We start from the raw sequence: 8,872 nt of genomic DNA on the forward strand, positions 1-8,872 counted from the left end.
AAACTGGACACCTCATGTGTGCAGGTGTGGAGAACGTTCTGTGACAGTGTGACTATGTCTCGCTAATGAACTGAACTTGTGACATTTATTTTGTTTTGCTGTTATGTGATCGAATTTTTTTAATCTCTGGAATTTCAAAGCATGTGAAAAAAATCGTTTTCGGAACTAGGCCTCTCCAGGTTCTGCTCGGCAACTTTTTAGCAACATTTTTGTCAGAGAGCAACTTCTAGCAACTTTTCGGACAACCAGAACTTTTTCGGTAACTTGCTGAATAACTCCATTTTTTTTAACTAAACAAGTTAAAATTCTCTTGGCTAAGATTCTAAACACATTTTTACCCTTTGAATGGGTATCATGTGGACGTGGTAATTAATTACAAGAATTGGGTTTGGGTAGCCTGAAGGGTTACTCGTGGGGGCACCCCCCACGAGAAGGGAAAAGCCCTGGGAACGAGGTTGGGGTAGCCTGTGGACTGTGTGTAAACAAAATGGTGGATGCAACATTGTCTTTCGAAGACGAAGAAATCAAAAACCCCATGAAACTGCAGTTAGCAGGGGAGCTTCGCTCGTGGAGCCTGAAAAGGCTTTGATTTCCTACACAGCTAGTCGAGAGCATAAGAACCCCAACTCCAAAACGTCTGTTTGGGACAGGATTAAAGAATTTCCTGGACATCTCCAGTGTGTTCGTGGACAGTTAAGATGCAATGCTTGCCAAGAGACACTCGCTCAGAAAAAGAGGACTGTTGTGAAACATGTGAAGTTGAAAAAGCACTTGAATGGAATCTCAAGAATCACTAAAAGTAAAAAGGAGAGTCAAACTATTCTTCAGTTCTTACAGACGCAAGACAACCAAGATCATGCGAGTGGCTCGACTTTACCCTCTGACATGTGACTCTTCCGATTTGAGGTAGCAGACACGCTCCTTTTGGCAGGAATACCCATTTCGAAAGTTGAAAGAAGCTTCTATAATATTTGATGGGACGGCACGACTGGGTGAGGCTCTACCAATTGTACTACATTTTGTGCAGGAAGATTGCAAGCCTACACAACGCCTGGTGTGCCTAGAGGTTCTCACTAAGCCTCTCAAGGGTAATGAGTTGGCTCAGAGACTGATGAAATGCATTGCTGTTAATCACAACTTCGGACCAAACATGGTATTTGTTATAAGGCAACGGCTTTTCTTTTATCCAAACATAATGGATGTCATCTGTTTCCCTCATACAAGGAAAAATGTGCGATGCCATTTTGTATTCAGAGTTTTCGACACATTTTTCCGTCACTGGGTAAATCTATTTGTCCACAGCTATAATGCTAAACGTCTCTGGAAAGTAGATGTGTTCTCACAGTAATACACAATGCTGGAGCAAATGGGAGCTCTTGAAACAAGTATCTGATTACGTTGGTAATGTGGTAGCCTTTCTGCAAGAGAATGAGAATTCTTTTCCTCCAATTCGCCAGCATCTCCTGGAAATAATCAATGACCCCCAAGATCTACAAGACCTTCATCTGGAACTACAATAGGCGACAAAAGTGGTTGAGACAGTTCACTGAATCGAGTGCTAATTGCAACATTTCACTTATTCCATTAGGGGATAATGAGCCCTTAGTACTCCAAAAGGGCAAAATGTCTCAACACTTTTGTCGCTCATAATTTGTCTAAAGGTGAAAAACCGTTGTTTTATGGAAACAAGACATTGTGCGACTTGGATACAACACAAGACATTATAATTAGTAACGTGATCACGTTGGTACTGTTCTCCGTTACCTGAAATTAATTACTGCATAAATATTGTGATTATTGCATTTGAGTCATGATGTCACAAACCTGCAAAACAGCAGATGAACGAAGCAAAATGGTTTTTAAGGCGAAAATTTCTAGTGAAACGTGTTCGTATGTCTGTTTTGCAAAGGAATGGAAAAGTTTAAGTGTCAAACAGATCATTCAGCAGTCCCACATATCCCGTGCGTCACTTTACCGCATTTTAAAGGAATGGCAAAAGAAGAAAACTATCGGCCAACCCCAAAAATGGGTGCACGAAAAAAGCGATTACTTCTACGAGAAATCCCAACATTGAGGAAATCAGAAGCAAAATTTACTGTGAAGCGACTTATGCAGCAGGCAGGGGTCAGTCCAAGACATGTTTCCTTCCGAACAGTACAACGGTTTCTTCGTAGCCAAGGATACAAGTATCTACAAGCACGCCAAAAGAGTTTCCTGACAGATAAAGATCTCAAAAAGAGATTAAAATTTGCACGAAAGATCAAACGTGAGTATGATGACAACTTGTGTACCAAACAGATAGAATTTTTCTTGGATGCGGTACTTTTATTCATAAGCTGCAGACTGTGCACGGGTGCCTCAGGGGCGCATCTGGAGAAAAGAAACGGAGGGACTGGCCTGTGGATGCACAGCAAAAGGGTTCTCATTGCGGGTCTGGTGGGAGAGTGGCAAAGTTTGTTGTGGTCATAACATACCGGGTTGGACAGATGACAGAATGAACGGGTTATATTTTAAGGGTTTGATAGAGAGAGAATTTGCCTGCATGTTTAAAGATTTCACAGAAGGGTCTAAGCTTTTTGTTCAAGGATGGGGACCCCAGTCAAAACTCAGCTTTAGCTCGTGCCGCTTGGAATAGCATCGTGGCTGAAATGATGCCTATACCACCCAGAAGCGGTGACAATAATTGTATTGAAAATATTTTTCACATCATAAAAAGAATTTTGCACGATGATGCACTAAGAAAGAACATATCTTTTGAAACGTTTGATCAGTTCTATGCACGAGTTTCCGATACCATTAAAATCGTTAGATAAGAACTTAATCGACAGAACCATCGCCAGTATGAACAAGAGAATGGATTTAATCATTACAAAATATTGAACAAATATGATTAAATATCAATTCCGCTTATATTTACTTACTTTTTTATAAACGACAAACGCCTTGCGTGACCTTACACTGTATATCATTCCGATTTTCACTCAATGTTTGTCACTTAACCAGTGTCAGAAACACAAATGAAATCAAAACAGTTTGTACACTTCTATTTCTTTGTTCTTTAACTCAGCATGCCAGTTCTACGGGGGAAAAAGGCTGAATCTTACGAGACTGAACGGGTAACAACGGGTCACCACAGGTCACTGGCAGTTGACATATAATAAAACTATGTATAACCTTTATTGTCTGTTTGGTTACCCGTGGTTACTCGTGGTTACCCGTTGTGGATCCGTCTTCATGACTGTCTTGCACTCCAAGGACTAACGTAGCAAAACATTTTCCACAAGGAGAAATTTATCGCTGCTTTTCTTGGGAGATCTGAGCATGGAATCAAAAGATCTTCCATCGGATCATCATCATTTCCATCTCCCTTTCGTCTATGGCGCCATTTTTTTCGAATACGATGAGGTTCTTTCCTGTAGCAAAAATTGGAGTGTCTTTGTTAAAGACAATGACCTCTGCGTAGTGCGTTTTCGGGGCTGGGAGATAAACTAGTTGTCCTTCCAGTAATAGCAGGAAATCATGCCACTGAATCACTGAAGGTGGCCACCTAAAATCGTTCAAGAAAATACACTCGGCTTTTTCAGCACCTACCCATGCAAATCTCGTAGATGCTGGGTTTGAAAAAGTGTTAAAATTTTTCTAAAGTGGGTTAAGTAGGAAGGTTTTTCCGCAGTTTACTACTCCCGCAAACATAATGTTGCGATACTTTCCCCATCCTTTCTGTAATAGTTCCAGAATACATCGGGCGAAGTGCTGGGCGTAAATTCCATTCCTTTCTACTACTTCTTCTGCGCATGCTAACCACTGGCCAGAACAGCCTTCTGTATACTCTCCCTGTCTAGCTTCGTGGAGCAACTGCACTCTGCCTTTCCTTGCCCTCTCCAGATCATTTGTCGAATGTTCCCCTTTCCACGTGGTGTCTAAAACTTCAGAAACAACTTTGGCGGCTCGATTTACTATGAACTATGCAATGTCAGTTTTGCCTTCGAGTTTCTGTTGTCTTGCAAGAGCAAGCAGCTCAGTCTGAGGCTTAATGTCTTTAAGTTCGTATGAAGTCATCCGTTTTTTCCTTCTCTTAGCTTTATTGTTATCTCCATCTGAATCCGTGCTAACTTGAGCGTGATTATGACCAACGTCGGCCTCATCGGAAGCGTTTTGCCCAGCATCGTTGCCCACTCTCTTTTTACTTTTAGACTGAACTGCAATAGAAGCCATAGTCGTTCGTTAAATCTGGGTGATCTAAACTCTGAATATAATGCTTGTCTTTCTTTGTGACGTACTTCTATGTGCTGTAATAGTTGCTGTGAATCTCAGAGAAATGGACCGAGATCCCACAACTCTCCTGTAAAAATCTCTTGCTGGAAATCCAACGTTTGTTTCGGTCCAACTTGACCATGTGATAATAAAACCCCGCTGAAATATGTTGTTTGAGCGAACAACACCACTGAACCACATTAGAATCATTAAAGCACTGGAGAACTGCATCGAAAAAATGATGCCCTTGTTGGAAAGAGTTCCTCATCCACTTGGCTGTGCGTTATTTTGCTGGTACAAAGATATCATTATTTTCTTCCGATGAAGGTAAATCTGACTCGTACTATATTATCTTTTGATGAAATATATCTTTTTTGCCGTGTTAAATTCAACGCAACTGAAATCGCCAGCTTTTCATATGTGAATCGGAAAAGCTTTAATTTGACTTTCACGTCTCACGATTGTGCGACCAATCATATCATCAAATGAAACTAAAAGCATGATTATCATGAAGTTTTGCGGCTTATCTATCTCAAGTATGACTAGTTGGTTTTCTCTCGTGACACGAGAAAATCCCACCAAATATTATTTTCCCACATTATTTTAACTCACGCTGTAATAATTAAAAGTAGATAGATACCACTTTCAGACAATGGGCGACAAAAGTGGTTGAGACAGTTGACTGAATCGAATGCTAATTGCAACATTTCACTAATTCCATTTCAAATCTCGTTTACACTGAGAGCCACCCCCACTTCCCCTTTTCAATGTTGCACAGGAAAGAAGCAAGTTCTAGAGACAGGAAATCCAACATTGTTTTGGGGGGGAGGGGGGTGTATCGTATAGTTTAGAGGGAAATGAGCCTTAAGTACTCCAAAAGGGAAAAGTGTCTCAACACTTTTGTCGCTCATTGTAGGTGTTATGGTTGATGTTGGTGTTCACTTTGTCAATGCTACATATTATCTTGAAGGAGATGGGCCACTGATATTCACCTGCTTTGAGCGTTTATCAGCTGTCTCGCATGCAGTTACAGTAGGCCACTATCCACGTACCTAAGCCATGGCTACAGAGATCGGCACTAATGATGCCGCTCTTCAAAATCGGCTGATTACTCAGGCAAAGGATTGTGTTCAACCCGGATTGAAATTCTTTCAACAGAAGTTCAATGTCCAGTTTCTCAAAAACGTCTGTGCTTTCAAAGCAGCATGTCTCTGTTGCCCAGTCCAAGTTTAAACACTGAGACCAGATGCTCGCTCCCTAGAAGAGTTAAAAAGCTTTCCATTTGTGGATGATGCCACCATAGATAACTTGGCAACAGAGCTGCCACTTTATCTCGCCGCCGCTGATGGCATTATGTATGATTGTGAAGAGGAGAAACTTGTGTGGTGGGCAGCACAACGGGACACTCTTCCACACCGGGTTGCATTGGTCAGGAAGTTATTACTCGTCCAGCCCAGCTCTGCTGCTGCAGAGAGGGTATTTAGTTTCCTTAATACTCTGTCAGCACAACAAGGGGGAGCTCTCGAGGACTACATAGAGGCATCTGTGGTGATCAGATACAATAATAATCAAAGAAAGCTCTAGATGTGTAATAAGCAGCTTTTAGCTTCTTGTAGATCCAAACTGTGAATCTGTGATTACATTGTTAATTGTTATCGAATGAAAACAACAGTTAGCTAGATTTTTAAAACAGATTGTTACACTTACTGACTAACTTTTTATAACTAGCCACTTAGGTTGTACCTTAATGTTGATTACAAAGCAGTTAATAAAATGAGACATACTGTCTTAAAAATATCCCAGCAACTTTTACAAAATTTTTGAGCAACGTTTGAGCAACTTTTTAGCTTATTTGGAGCAGAATCTGGAAAGTCCTATCCAGAACACGTACGCGTGGTAAATTCAACATATTCTTGTCTCTTTCCTTGAGCGAGTTCTGGACAACAAACATGGTTATTTTCCGTTATTCAAATCGTGAATCTTCAGTGTCACTGGGAGTTTGGCCAACAAGGAAATTCCCCACACTGAAAGGTGGCGACCCTGCCAGGACAGGCTTTGGTTCGATTATTCTTTGGTTCATCGAAGAAAACAGTGAAAAACGAGCTTCAAGTTATATTGCAGTGCAAGATCAAATGACGTCGAAGAAAAATATGGCTTTTATGGAGGAAGAATTCGATAAACAGCTGGAGATGCTTCTCGGAAACAATGGGAGATCAAGGTCAAACCAGAAGCCTACCTGCGTGTATTGCAACTCCAATGAGCATTTCAGCCACAACTGCACAAAGGTACTTGATACAGCTGCCAGACAAGACAAATATGTAGAAATGGATTGTGCTATAACTGTACAGGTACAGGAGAATGCAGAAACTGCGAAGGAAAACACCACACATCAATCTGCAACAGAGTGAAATCAACAACTGGCCTACTTCAGGATTCAAGAGTTGAGAAGAGTATGAGCACACTTATGAGTCAAGAATACAAGCAAAAGTGGGGACAGAGGCAGTATCAGTGAGGTTTCATTCGGGAGCAGGAAGCTCTTATTTTTGTACAGGTGTTATCACCAAACTCAACCTGAAGCCGAATAGAAAGGAACAACGTTGCATCGAGCAAATGTTTGGAATCATGTGGAGAAATGTAGAAGTTTACAACGTCACTATACAGTCGCTTGCAGTTGAAGGTTTCTCATTCAAAGTAGAATGCGTCAATGCTGAAAAGGATGTACTAACCTACTTACCAAACCCAAACATTTCCACTTTGAAGAAACAGTATGACCGGCTAAGAAGACTGAACTTCAGTGAAGAAGAGATAAGAAATGACTCCATGCCAGTCCACATCATTCTCGGAGCTGCGGACTATCAAAGGATACGCACTACAGAACAACTGATATAGGGAGCAAATCCAGACAAGGATCCAGGTGCTGAATTTACTGTGCTCGTATGGACCATTTACGGACGTTGACTTGCGGAGGAAGGTGGCACAGGAAAGCAGTTCTTGCTCAAGAGTTTGAGAAGCTGTGCTCCCTTGATGTGCTACAATCTGCCTACAAATCATTCCACAGCAGTGAAACCGCCCTTGTCCGTGTTCAAAACGACATTTTGCTTGCTATCGATAATCGCCACTGTGTCATGCTCCTGCTACTGGATCTCTCTGCTGCGTTTGACACTGTTGACCATGAAATACTGCTCAAAAGATTGAATTCGAAATTCTCAATATGTGGCACTGCACTTGACCGGTTCCGCTCCTACCTTACTAACTACATGCAAGTCGTCTTGCTGGGTGGGAGAAAGTCACAGTCTCGTGAGTTCAAGTGTGGAGTACCTCAAGGCTCCGTCCTTGGACTGATCCTCTACCTACTCTACACTGCTCCTCTTGCTGACATTCTACGTTTCCATGACATACAATTTCATTTCTACGTTGATGACACTCAGTTGTACATTTCTTTTTCCCTTAACGATGATCTGGAATTAACCAGTAGCATTGTTAAAATCGAGAATTGCTTATCCGATCTTGATAAGTGGATGGCCTTAAATAAGCTGAAGCTAAACAAAGAACTGAACTTCTTTACCTTTATTCAAAGCACAACCCTCAGCAGTCTTTACCTCCACTTTGTTTTGGTTCTAATATAATTCAGCAGTCTTCATCTTCATCTTCCAGAAATATTGGTGTCGATTTCGATAGTACTACGTCAATGCTCCCTCATGTTAAATCTGTTTGTAAATCTGCCTTCTATCATCTTCGGAACATTTCCCGTATAAGGAAATTACTATCCACTAAAACCACTCAGACTCTAGTCCATGCCTTTGTAACCTCCTAGTTGGATCACTGTAACTCTCTCTTATACTGTGTCCCCAAATACGTTATTAAAAAGCTCCAATCAGTGCAGAATGTAGCGGCTCGACTTATTACAAGCTCTCGCAAATTCGACCGCATCACCCCTATTTTGTTCGACCTGCACTGGCTTCCAATTTCTGAGCGAATTAAATTCAAAATAATTCTGCTTACCTATAAAGCTCTTCACCAGCAGTCTCCTATCTACATTCAAGACCTGATATGCCGTTATTCAACTTCAAGAACGCTTCAACATTATGCCTGACTCCTGTCAACTTTATTCTCAAGTCTTATGGCTTTATAGCTTTTGCTGTTTCGGCCCCTGAACTGTGGAACAAACTACCTGATGACATTCGTTCCTGTGACAATTTAGATCTTTTAAACGTAAACTTAAGACTCGTCTTTTCAAAAATTATTTTTGAAGTAAAATGTGTGAACAACTTCTCCTCTTACCTTGGGGTTGCACAATTTGAAAGAAGGTGGGATAATGAAAATCTATGTGAACAGGGAATTCTTAGATGGTCATCCTTCTATGTTTGCATCTTTGGACGAAAAAGTTCTTCACCAGTTTTGGTCGAGACTAATGTGTCGCCTGCTCCTTCAGGTGCTGTACCTTCTTCTTCTTCTTCTTCTTCTTTCATCCAGCTTTTCTAAAGCAGACCTTTTCACTGTTTGGACTTTCTGTTTCTCTTTATTCCATGCAAAAATCGAAGGAACTGCATTGGCCTTCAATCGTTTTTTTACTGGAGTATGGATTAATAAAATCATCCAAAGTAAAGTGCTGACTGCT

Source organism: Montipora capricornis, chromosome 1, assembly GCF_036669925.1.
Source record: "Montipora capricornis isolate CH-2021 chromosome 1, ASM3666992v2, whole genome shotgun sequence".
NCBI classification, from domain to species: Eukaryota; Metazoa; Cnidaria; class Anthozoa; order Scleractinia; family Acroporidae; genus Montipora; species Montipora capricornis.